Source organism: Rattus norvegicus, chromosome 3 (genome assembly GCF_021556685.1).
Source record: "Rattus norvegicus strain SHRSP/BbbUtx chromosome 3, alternate assembly SHRSP_T2T, whole genome shotgun sequence".
In the NCBI taxonomy this organism is placed as follows: Eukaryota; Metazoa; Chordata; class Mammalia; order Rodentia; family Muridae; genus Rattus; species Rattus norvegicus.
The window spans coordinates 97989457-98003384 of record NC_141536.1 but is presented as its reverse complement, the minus strand read 5'-3'; positions in this window follow the sequence as shown (position 1 = coordinate 98003384).

The window sequence follows — 13928 nt, the reverse complement described above, 5'->3', positions numbered from 1 at the left end:
TTTCTTCACAGTGGCTCTCCACCTAGGCCCATATCTTTCTTCCTCATATATGGCTGCCTCTTCCTCTAATTCCTCCTCCTCGGACTCTGACAACTCTTGCTCAGAGTCACTGCCAGCCAGTTCTAAGGCTTCTAATTCTTTTAATGGATACAAAGTATCCTCTCCGGATGACTTGTACTTAGTCCTCCGGGGTACGCCTATTTTTTCCTCCATCAGCGTTTCTTCTGCCTTTTGTATCTCTTTCACTTTTGTTTTAGTAACCTTTTTCTTTTTGCGCGCTCCTAATTTCTCACTCTGCTCCGTTTCTGACATGCTCTGTTAAATCCAAAAAGGGGCATGTCTCTCGGAAGCCTAATTTCTCACTCTGCTCCGTTTCTGACATGCTCTCTTAAATCCAAAAAGGGGCATGCCTCTCGGAAGCCTAATTTCTCACTCTGCTCCGTTTCTGACATGCTCTCTTCCAAAAAGGGGCATGCCTCTCGAAGCTTACCTTTTAATTTACCTTCTCGCAGTTCTGAATCCTCTTCAGCACACTGAAGGGTCCCCTGGCACCGGCGATGTTGGTTTCCGGGTTTCGGCACCACTTGTCGCGCGCCCAATGTCCCGCCAGCAAGAACGACGCGCGGCAACAGGATTCTTCTGCGAGCAAGCCTTTACTGTGTTACAGCTCTTCTTAGTGTTACAGCTCTTCTCAGTGTTACAGCTCTCTTGAACAGGGACTCCGAGCAGCAAAATCGCTCGGCTTATATAGACAACAGTATGCTAATTATCTCTCAGGGATTGGTGGAGCTTGGATCACCCCACTACTTGTCCTCCAGGGATTGGCGGAGAATGAATCACCTCATTAGCATATTAACGATCAACTAACACCTGGTGCATAAACCGCACGTGTGCAGTACCGCTGTTCACCACTAGAGGGAGCCCTAGCAAGGGGACAAGCCTGCACATGCGCAGTAAGTCGTTTATATCCAGACAAGTCTGGATGTCGGCGCCATCTTTGTTTCGCCGCGCCGCTCTCTACAGATTGCTTCAAGTTTCTCTCCATTTAGTTTAATGTTAGCAACTGGTTTGCTGTATATGGCTTTTACTATGTTTAGGTATGGGCCTTGAATTCCTATTCTTTCCAGGACTTTTATCATGAAGGGGTGTTGAATTTTGTCAAATGCTTTCTCAGCATCTAATGAAATGATCATGTGGTTCTGTTCTTTCAGTTTGTTTATATAATGGATCACGTTGATGGTTTTCCGTATATTAAACCATCACTGCATGCCTTGGATGAAGCCTACTTGATCATGGTGGATGATTGTTTTGATGTGTTCTTGGATTCGGTTTGCCAGAATTTTATTGAGTATTTTTGCGTCGATATTCATAAGGGAAATTGGTCGGAAGTTCTCTTTCTTTGTTGTGTCTTTGTGTGTTTTAGGTATAAGAGTAATTGTGGCTTCATAGAAGGAATTCTGTAGGGCTCCATCTGTTTCAATTTTGTGGAATAGTTTGGATAATATTGGTATGAGGTCTTCTATGAAGGTTTGATAGAATTCTGCACTAAACCCGTCTGGACCTGGGCTCTTTTTGGTTGGGAGACCTTTAATGACTGCTTCTATTTCCTTAGGAGTTATGGGGTTGTTTAACTGGTTTATCTGTTCCTGATTTAACTTCGATACCTGGTATCTGTCTAGGAAATTGTCCATTTCCTGAAGATTTTCAAGTTTTGTTGAATATAGGTTTTTATAGTAAGATCTGATGATTTTTTGAATTTCCTCTGAATCTGTAGTTATGTCTCCCTTTTCATTTCTGATTTTGTTAATTTGGACGCACTCTCTGTGTCCTGTCGTTAGTCTGGCTAAGGGTTTATCTATCTTGTTGATTTTCTCAAAGAACCAACTTTTGGTTCTGTTGATTCTTTCTATGGTCCTTTTTGTTTCTACTTGGTTGATTTCAGCTCTGAGTTTGATTATTTCCTGCCTTCTACTCCTCCTGGGTGTATTTGCTTCTTTTTGTTCTAGAGCTTTTAGGTGTGCTGTCAAGCTGCTGACATATGCTCTTTCCTGTTTCTTTCTGCAGGCACTCAGCGCTATGACTTTTCCTCTTAGCACAGCTTTCATTGTGTCCCATAAGTTTGAGTATGTTGTACCTTCATTTTCATTAAATTCTAAAAAGTTTTTAATTTCTTTCTTTATTTCTTCCTTGAACAGGTTATCATTGAGTAGAGCATTGTTCAATTTCCACGTATATGTGGGCATTCTTCCCTTATTGTTATTGAAGACCAGTTTTAGGCCGTGGTGGTCCGATAGCACGCATGGGATTATTTCTATCTTTCTGTACTTGTTGAGGCCTGTTTTTTGACCAACTATATGGTCAATTTTGGAGAAAGTACCATGAGGAGCTGAGAAGAAGGTATATCCTTTTGCTTTAGGATAGAATGTTCTATAAATATCCGTTAAGTCCATTTGGCTCATGACTTCTCTTAGTCTGTCGACATCACTGTTTAATTTCTGTTTCCATGATCTGTCCATTGATGAGAGTGGGGTGTTGAAATCTACCACTATTATTGTGTGAGGTGCAATGTGTGTTTTGAGCTTTAGTAAGGTTTCTTTTATGTATGTAGGTGCCCTTGTATTTGGGGCATAGATATTTATGATTGAGAGTTCATCTTGGTGGATTTTTCCTTTGATGAATATGAAGTGTCCTTCCTTATCTTTTTTGATGACTTTTAGTTGAAAATTGATTTTATTTGATATTAGAATGGCTACTCCATCTTTCTTCTTCTGACCATTTGCTTGGAAAATTGTTTTCCAGCCTTTCACTCTGAGGTAGTGTCTGTCTTTGTCTCTGAGGTGTGTTTCCTGTAGGCAGCAGAATGCAGGGTCCTCGTTGCGTATCCAGTTTGTTAATCTATGTCTTTTTATTGGGGAGTTGAGGCCATTGATATTGAGAGATATTAAGGAATAGTGATTATTGTTTCCCTTTATATTCATATTTGGATGTGAGGTTATGTTTGTGTGCTTTCATTCTCTTTGTTTTGTTGCCAAGACGATTAGTTTCTTGCTTCTTCTAGGGTATAGCTTGCCTCCTTATGCTGGGCTTTACCATTTATTATCCTTTGTAGTGCTGGATGTGTAGAAAGATATTGTGTAAATTTGGTTTTGTCATGGAATATCTTGGTTTCTCCATCAATGTTAATTGAGAGTTTTTCTGGATACAGTAACCTGGGCTGGCATTTGTGTTCTCTTAGGGTCTGTATGACATCAGTCCAGGATCTTCTGGCCTTCATAGTTTCTGGCGAGAAGTCTGGTGTGATTCTGATAGGTCTCACTTTATATGTTACTTGACCTTTTTCCCTTACTGCTTCTAATATTCTTTCTTTATTTTGTGCGTTTGGTGTTTTGACAATTATGTGACGGGAGGTGTTTCTTTTCTGGTCCAATCTATTTGGAGTTCTGTAGGCTTCTTGTATGTCTATGGGTATCTCTTTTTTTAGGTTAGGGAAGTTTTCTTCTATGATTTTGTTGAAGATATTTACTGGTCCTTTGAGCTGGGAGTCTTCACTCTCTTCTATACCTATTATCCTTAGGTTTGATCTTCTCATTGAGTCCTGGATTTCCTGTATGTTTTGGACCAGTAGCTTTTTCCGCTTTACATTGTCTTTGACAGTTGAGTCAATGATTTCTATGGAATCTTCTGCTCCTGAGATTCTCTCTTCCATCTCTTGTATTCTGTTGGTGAAGCTTGTATTTACAGCTCCTTGTCTCTTCTTTTGGTTTTCTCTATCCAGGGTTGTTTCCATGTGTTCTTTCTTGATTGCTTCTATTTCCATTTTTAATTCCTTCAACTGTTTGATTGTGTTTTCCTGGAATTCTTTCAGGGATTTTTGTGTCTCCTCTCTATGGGTTTCTACTTGTTTATTTATGTTTTCCTGGAATTCTTTCAGGGATTTTTGTGTCTCCTCTCTATGGGCTTCTACTTGTTTATTTATGTTTTCCTGGAATTCTTTCAGGGATTTTTGCGATTCTTTCAGGCATTTTTGCGATTCCTCTCTGTAGGCTTCTACTTGTTCTCTAAGGGAGTTCTTCATGTCTTTCTTGAAGTCCTCCAGCATCATGATCAAAAATGATTTTGAAACTAGAGCTTGCTTTTCTGGTGTGTTTGGATATTCCATGTTTGTTTTGATGGGAGAATTGGGCTCCGATGGTGCCATGTAGTCTTGGTTTCTGTTGCTTGGGTTCCTGCGCTTGCCTCTCGCCATCAGATTATCTCTAGTGTTACTTTGTTCTGCTATTTCTGACAGTGGCTAGACTGTCCTATAAGCCTGTGTGTCAGGAGTGCTGTAGACCTGTTTTCCTTTCTTTCAGTCAGTTATGGGGACAGAGTGTTCTGCTTTCGGGCATGTAGTTTTTCCTCTACAGGTCTTCAGCTGTTCCTGTGGGCCTGTGTCTTGAGTTCACCAGGCAGCTTTCTTGCAGCAGAAAATTTGGTCTTACCTGTGGTCCTGAGGCTCAAGTTCGCTCGTGGGTTGCTGCCCATGGTCTCTCTGCAGCGGCAGCAACCAGGAAGACCTGTGCCGCCCCTTCCGGGAGCTTCAGTGCACCAGTGTTCCAGATGGTCTTTGGCTTTTTCCTCTGGCGTCCGAGATGTGTGTGCAGGGAGCAGTCTCTTCTGGTTTCCCAGGCTTGTCTGCCTCTCTGAAGGTTTAGCTCTCCCTCCCACGGGATTTGGGTGCAGAGAACTGTTTATCTGGTCTGTTTCTTTCAGGTTCTGGCGGTGTCTCAGGCAGGGGTCCTGCCGCTCCTGGGCCCTCCCCCACGGGAGCCCAGAGGCCTTATACAGTTTCCTCTTGGGCCAGGGATGTGGGCAGGGGTGAGCAGTGTTGGTGGTCTCTTCCGCTCTGCAGCCTCAGGAGTGCCCACCTGACCAGGCGGTTGGGTCTCTCTCTCACCGGGTCTGGGAGCAGAGAGCTGCTGCGGGCTGGGATCCGCGGGTCCAGAAAAGATCTTTACCAATCCTATATGTGATAGAGGGCTAATATCCAATATATATTAAGAACTCAAGAAGTTCGACTCCAGAGAGTTAAATAACCCTCTTAAAAAGTGGGGTAGAGAGCTAAACAAAGAATCCTCAACTAAGGAATATGGAATTTCTGATGAGTACCTAAAGAAATGTTCAACATCCTTAGTCATCAGGGAAATGCATATTAAAACAACACTGAGATTCCACCTCACAGCAGTCAGAGTGGCTAAGATCAAAACTCAGGTTACAACCATCCTGGCCAAGATGTGTAGAAAGAGCAACTCTCCTTCATTTTTGGTGGGATTGCAAGCTAGTACAAGCACTATGGCAGTCAGTCTGGAGGTTCCTCACAAAACTAGACATAGTACTACCGGAGCGTTAATCTATACCACTCCTGGGCCTATACCCAAAATATTCTCTAACATATAACAAGGATACATGTTCCACTATATTCATAGCAGCCTTATGAATAGCCAGAAGCTGGAAAGAACCCAAGTGTCCTTCAACAGAGGAATTAATACAGGAAATGTGGTACATTTACACAAAAGAGCACTACTCCACTATTAAAAATGATGACTTCATGAAATTCATAGGCAAATGAATGAAGCTAGAAATATCATCCTGAGTGAGGTAACCCACATGGTATGCACTCACCGATAAGTGGATATTAGCCCACAAGCTTGGATTACTTAAGATACAATCCACAGACCACATGAAACTCAAGTAGTACAACCAAAGTGTGGATGCTTCAGTCCTTCTTAGAAGTGGGAACAAAAATATTCACAGGAGGAAATATGGAGACAATTTTGAAACAGAGACAGAACAAAAGGCCATTCAGAGACTACCCCAACTGGGGATCCATCCCATACACATACAGTCACTGAACCCTGACGCTAATGCTGATGCTAAGAAGTGCATGCTGACAGGAGCCTGATATACTGTCTCCTGAGATGCTCTGTCAGAGCATGACAAGTATAGTGGTGGATTCTTGCAGTCAACCATTGAAATGAGAATGGGGTCCCTGTTGGAGGAGTTAAAGAAAGGATTGAAGGAGCTGGAAGGGTGTAAAAGTCCATATGAATAAGAATACCAACCAACCAGAGCTCCCAGGGACTAAACCACTACCCATAGAGTACACATTGACAGACCCATGGCTCCAGGTTCATAAGTAGCAGAGAATGGCCTTGTTGGGTGCCAATGGGTGTAGAATTTCTTGGTCCTGTCAAGGCTGGACCCCCCAGTGTAAGGGAATGTTAGGGCTGGGAGGTGGGAAGGGGCTGTGGTTGTGGATGGGGAATACCCTTATAGAAGAATGTGGAGGGGTTATGGGATAGGGGCTTATGGACTGGAAACTGGGAAAGGGAATAACATTTGAAATGTTAATAAAAATATCCAATGAAATAAATTAAAATAAAAAGAATAACAATACCAACCAACCAGATTTCCCAGGGACTAAACCACAATCCAAAGAGTACACATGGACAGATCCATGGCTCTAGTTGCATATGTAGCAGAGGATGACCTTGTTGTGCACCAATGGGACAAGAAGCCCTTAGTCCTGCTAAGGCTGGACCCCACAGTGTATGGGAATGTCAGGGCGGGGATGTGGGAAGGGGTGGGTGGATGGGTGGGGGAACACCTTCAAGAAGAATTGGGATGAGGCATGGGATAGGGTGTTTATGAATGGGAAACTGGGAAATGGGATAACATTTGAAACGTACATAAAAAATCCAATAAAAAATAAACAGGCAAATGTAAAAAAAAGGAGAGGGTCATTTTATGGTGATAATATACTGGGATGAGAAATGTGATTGTGCTGAATCTTTTACAGCCGTAACAAATGTGTGAGATGGGGAATATGACACATGGGTCATTACGCAGTAGAAGTGTGTGGAGGCATTGCACTCCACTCATAGGGGTAGAAAAGATTTACTGTCAATATTGATAAAGAAAGAAACAGTCATGTTACTTCCTCTGAATATTTTGTAATGAAAATGAATACTTCATTATCACATACAATCAATAAAACATAGACTTTTTACTTTTTTGAGATAATACAATTACAAAATTTCTCCCTTCCTTTTCACTACTCCCCTTCAAATTCCCTATACCCCTCACTATTCCCCTTCAAATTCGTGTTCTTTATTTATCAATTGTTATTACATGCACATCTATGTATATGTACATATATTATCCCTAGATATAACTCAGTTATATGTAGATATAATATCCCTAGATATTGCTCAGTCTGTATAATGTTGCTTGTCTGTATAATTTTAGGGCTAACAATTTGGTATTGGATAACCAATTGACGTGTTCTTCCTTGGAGAAGACTATTCCTTCTGCCCTCAGCATTTCTTAGTTGCATGTCGTTCTTTGTGTAGGGCTGAGGTCCCATGGGCTTTCCCCATCCACATTGGCATGTCAGTTTGTGCGCTCCTTGTTCAGCTCGTGTTTGGGAAGTCATGTTTCTGAGAGTTTATAGGTATATATTCTGACATTACCTGAGACAAGATCTCACAGAAAATACTCCGATCTGACTCTTATCATCTTTCCACTCCTCCTACAATGTTCCTCGAGCCTTAGGTCTATGAGTATTTTATAGGTATAGTCACTGGGTCTGAGCTCCTCATTCTTTATTTTGATTGGGTGTGATTTTCTATAGTGGTCTCCGTCTGTTGCAAAGGGAAATTTACTTGGTGACATTTATATATATAGGATAGATATTTATAGATTGTTATTAGGGATTATGCTGGTTTAGTAAAGTATTGGCTGTAGATTTTCCTCTAAAATCCATGATGTCACTAGCTCTCAGCTGTTAGCTAGTTTTCCAATATTAAGAATAACTTCTGTCTTGTTGAGGGGGTCTTAAGTCCAATGAGAGATCTTTTGATTACCATCAAGGTGTTTGTGCCACTGCTACACTCTCAGGGTTACCATGCACTGCTGGTGGTTGATGTGGTTTGTAGATTTCATTGTGTTTTAAATACAAGAATGAGTATCTCTATGTTCATATTAATACTGTCTCTAAATAGCAGTATAGAAAGAGACACTGAAGGCATTTGAATAAACCCACTTGCCAAATGCAGCAAATACAAGCTGGATGCCCTTGATAGCAGAATAAAGTTGCTCTGGAAGACACAAGCTGAGTTAGACAAAGCTGTCCTCACACACTTACTGCAATGCTCTAAATTTATAATTTATAAAAGTCATTATAAGATAATTTTAAATATTTCTGTAGTGATTTTACTTGTGTAGTTCACATGTATGTAGAGAAAATTCTGTTTTTAAATTAAGGTTGTTGTTATCATTTCTATGAATTCCTCAGAAACTGAATATTAAAAGTTATGTTGAAATATTTGTATTCATCATGAGAGAGTTTAAACTGACAAAAGTATGAAATTGATTTTTATGCAGACCTTGGTATCATTTTGCCTTCCTGTGACCCATTACTCATTACAACATTCCCCTTGTTGCTTGACAATTAATATGTTTTAGAAGACATCTTCCTTGGTTAATTGACTTTAGTTTTGTAGGACCGCATCATTTCAGCTTGGTTTGGTCACTATTTCTGCCCATCCCCCACAGTTAATGAGCTATGTTTTCTATTTATAGAAACATTTGTATACATCTCTGTGCTTGAAGTAATAGCCAGTGAGTAGTCACTATGGAGAGATGCACAGCAGGAAAACATTATGATAAGTAAGCTTCAGCAGCAAGGAAGACTTGGGTAACAGTTTGCTTTTTGCATACATTAATTATGGTTTGGTTTGTAGACAGGAAGAAATGGGTGGTGGGAGGAATGTTGTTCAAAACAGAAGAGTTTGTTTTGGTTATAGAGACAAGAAGTAATCCTCAGCGAATTCACTTAGAGAATCAGATTCATCTGAGGTACACTTTAGTCTGTTACTCACCCTTGCTCAGTTCAGGACTAGACTAGAACACAAGTTAGTGACTGCATTCATGGCTCTTTAGGGAAATTATTATGACTGCAGAGGAAGACAAATATTCTGTCTTCTTCAAAACAAGTTTATTGTAGATATTTTAAAAGAGAAGAGGTAAAATATAAGGAAAAATTCATTACTGACAAGTGCAGGTTAAAAAACAAAACAAAACAGTGTCCTGTAAGTGATGCAGCATATAGAAATTGAATATATGCTTAAACAGCTATCTAAGGTACAAATTTACCCCAAGCTAAAACCAGGTAAGATCAGCTACAATTACCTGGTAGAAGAAAGAGTAAAGGCCAAAATGTAAATATGAAATATTTACTGTTAATGATCAATCTTCTAGACTTTTTATTTTTAAAATATTTATCATAATTTTTCTAGGCCAATTCAAAGAGAGGTTTGATGAACTGTGGCAATCAGACAGCAGCAATGAAGAAAAGGGGCCAGAAAATGCATCTTATGAGGAAAAGCCAAGGGACAGGGAGAATGAACACTAACTAGGGAGTGCATTCACATGGTGCGTGAACATTCTCTGGAACATGAATATCTGCCAGTGGTCAGGTGGATATAATCAGAAATATTGTGTACATGTAGGACACTTTTTATTCATAAAAATTATTTTAAAATCTTGGTCTTCTTTCTTTTCTTTTCTTTTTTTCGGAGCTGGGGACTGAACCCAGGGCCTTGGGCTTACTAGGCAAGTGCTCTACCACTGAGCTAAATCTCCAACCCCTATTTTAAAATCTTAAAGGTACAGACGAGTTATTTTATTGGTATTTTACTAGCTTCATGGATATTGAGTACTGAGACTTGTGGGCAAGTTCTTCAAGCCCATAGCAAAAGTAAACCCATGTTCATAGGCAAGTTCTTCGTGTCTACGCAGGAGAAGTGAGCATACATTGACTCTATTAAGAGGATGACAGATTTCCTTTTTGCAAGGAAGAACTTCGGGCTTACTACATTAACAAAATAATAAAAACAAAACATGAAATGACCTAATTTCAAACCTTGTAAACTGAGGAAAACATGTTATGATCCAGATAGATAAATAAAGGGAACAGTCTCAGAACATATTTTAGTCCCATGATTCAATAATTTCTTCACTTGATGTGAACATCACATTTATTTTTCAAATGTTCTGCATGTCCAGTTATTATTAATCCATTCTAAAGTGTCATTCACTTTCATATAAATGAAGACAGAACTAGTCACCTCAAAGCAGAGGACCCCTGACAGGCAGTAGTCACAGAAGAGGACACACTCCAGGAGGGTGTGAACATGGTGAAGGGCTCAGAGCTAAGTGTCTCCCTCTAGAAGTCTTTGAGTGACTAAGTCACAGAAATGGCTGTCTGGTACTCAAGACGTCTGAAAATCTGAAGGCCAAAACTGAGTAAGTTACTAAGTATGCTAATGCTCACTGTGTTATTTTGTCCTCTTTGATTGGGAGGATTCTGAAAAAGGGAAATGTGTATTCAGTCTTGTTTCTCCCACTTTTCCTGCAGTCTGTCTCTCTCCTCTTACCCTCTCTCCTGCAGCCTCAGCCACAGAGCCAAGCTAATCCTCCTTGGATAATGACTTGGCTTTAAAGAAGCTATATTTTTCATCCACAAAATCCCTATCCTTACATGAATAATATCTCAGGATAATTTGTCAGGAAAGCCACATGTGTAACAGGGTTCCTGTCTTTCAGCAGTGTACGCAAGACTGGGGACTGCGATGTGTTAGCCTAAAATGACCCACTGCTGCTGGTAGGGAATTACTTGTGGTGGTGCTGTTTTTAAGAGTGCACCCTTGGACTTCCCTCCTGCCATCTCTTTTCCTTTATTTTAATTTTTCAGCCCCACTGGCCAACTTTGTCTCCTGCCTTGTTCAATGATCTAATTTCACTTTCTCTTTCTTTTCCACCTATTTCCATTCTTATTTTAAATGTATATTTAATTATCCTAAAATTCCAAGTTGCCCTCTGCCTGGGCTTTATCTATGTATAAATTTTACATGGAATACCATATTTTTGTGTTTAAATGTTGCCATGACTATCATTCTTTTGTGTAGTTTCTTTGGCCGTGGTGATTTGTCTTTCCGCAGTCTCCCTCTGGCCCAGCTAGCTGTAACGCACTATGGAGCACAACCTGGATTCAAACTAGCAGTAAATCCCCTGTTTCTTCTTCACAAGGAATGAGAATACATAGAGGGGCATATAGCCAATTTAAAAAAATTGCTCTCGAAATTTCAGTTTGGAAAAAGTATACTCTCATTGTGCTTAATCCATTCAAGCCTTCAGCAAAGTATATTCCTCTTAGGAATCACAAGGAATTTTGGGAGGCTTTTAAATTTTCCATTTTTATGGAACTTTTGGTTAGTTTTATAGCTCCTCACAAGAATGAAAGTTTGAATAGAAATCATAAATTAGTTCTTTTAACTTTCTTGAGATTATACTATACTTACATCATTTTCCTGTTCCTTTTTCCCCCTCCAAACTCTCCCAAGTAACACCGCCACACACTCTTTTTCAAGTTCATGGCTTCTTTTTCTTCTAATATCTACATTCCTAAATACATATATGCAATCTGCTCAGTCCATACAATGTTATTTGTTTGTATATGTTTTCAAGGCTGACTCATTGTTGCTTCACTGTAAGATTTTTATTATTCCATTAAAATGGTGTGGCATATAGAATGATGTCCTTGAAGAATGCCTGTGTCCTAAATGGAAACCTGTGATTATTATCTTATGGCAAAGTTGGTGTTGTGAATATAATTGGTTCAAGAATTTTAAGATTTAAAATTATCATTGATCTGTCCAAAGTAATTCCAATGATCATTAGAAGGGAAAACAAGAGATTCAGAATGAAAGAGAAAGTGATCAGATTAGAATTAGAGGCTGGAAATATGCACTTCAAATATTCCAAGAGGGGCCCTGAACCAAGAAATGCAAGCATCCTTTAGAAGCTGGAAATGACAAGGAAATAGATTCTATCCCAGAAACTTTGAGAAGAATAAAGCTCTGGTGCTAGTGCAAAGTTATTTCCTAATACTCACATTAGAACGGTGTCAGGGTAGGTGAAGATGAGGGTGCAGGTGAGTGGAATGGGGTTGGGACAGTGGGCTGAGGGAAAGATAAGCTCTTTTTACCCACAAAATTTGTGATATTTTCTTACAACATAGATCAGAAACAAATACAAATATTAATTATGGGGCTGAGTAAATAGTTCAACTATAAAACAATTGTTTTAAAATTATGCATAAAGACCTGGATTCAACACCCAGACATGCTAGGTATATACATACATACATACATACATACATACATACATACATACATACTACATAAAAAGAGAGAGAGCTGAAAACTGTTTATTGTGAATATTTAGTGAGAGTCTTACATTTTGGTCTTAGTGTAAAGTTTCATATTTGGTGATAATTGCTTCCTCTCAATTGCTTCTCTAGCCATGTGCAGAGGCTATTCTTTATCTGTACAAAGGTCTATTGTCATCCTCCTCCCCGTGTTGGGAGCTGACCACTCTTTTTTAGCTGCTTTTATGCTCTTTATAACTCAGTAGTCACCCTGTTCCCAAGTACATACACGCACACACACATGCACGCACATGCGTGTGCATGTGTGCACACACACACACAGACACACACACACACACCAGACCACACCTCCACATAATTTGACTCTTCCCAATATTTTATTTGTTGTTAATTTACCCAATTCAAGTGCATCTTAATACAAATTCTATGTGATGTAATTCTTATATCTGGGAGTCAAGTGGGTGTGCAGATCTATACCAGAGAGCATTTTTGTTTCAGATTACCAGAAACAGATTTTGTTGAAAGTGTATAATGGCTATATAATGAAAGGACTTCTATTTTAAAACAAATTTAGCTACCTTCTTTTTGACTTTGTAAATGAATGATTGATGCCTCATAATTAGTTTTATGAGAGAAGTTTCCCATACAACTATTTCTCTGTGTGGATTATCAAGTACAGGAATGACCTTGGGTTCTTGTTGTAGCCCTTAATTGGCATACAGTTACATACTATTGGTTTGAAGACAACTGATTTACAGAATATTCTCAACTCTAATGTCGGTCCTCAGTCCCATGAATGTACTTCTTCATTCAGGAAGCAGATGCACTTGCAATCTGGCTTTGTGAGTTCCTATTGGTGACATGATGGTGGTAGAAACTACCCATGAGAACCAAACAGGATCCCCATATCAAAGTTAGCTATATTTTATTTTATGTTTTATTTTGCAGTCCTAAGATTCAAAATTAGGTCTCATATAGTCTAAGACAGTACCCTACTATTGAGCATCAAGAAGCTGCATTTCAGTTCAAGAGATGGACAGTTACACAATTATGAATAATAATTGTACTAAATACTAACAGAGTGGTTTTAGTTAGGGCTACTATTGCTATTTTAAAAATGTCATGATGAAAAGCAAGGTGAGGAGGAAAATTTTTATTTTGCTTATACTTCCATATCTTTATTACTCATCAAAGAAAATCAGGATAGAAACACAAACAAGTCAGGAAACTGGAAGCAGAAGCTGATGCAGAGGCTTACTGGCTTGATCCTCGTGACTTGTTCTGCCTGCTTTCTGATAGAACCTAGGACTACCTGCCCAGGGATGGTATCACTCACAATAGACTGGGCCCTCCCATGTCAGTCACTGATTAAGAAAATGTCTTACAGATTTCCCTATTCTATTGTCCTATGGAGGGATTTTCTAAGTTGAAATCCTCTCCTCTCAGATGACTATTTTGTGTCAAGTTGACATTAAATACTAGCCAGGAGAAAATTAGCGAATATGGGAAGATTGGATTGGACTGTGATTTTAAAAATAAAGGCATGTTTACCTGGAGTTTGAGAATTAGACTTTGTGTAATGCCCAATACAATGAGAGAAATTTTGGAAGTTGAAGAAAGAAGAGAAATGTTTGTTTAAAGTTTAATTCAGTTATAA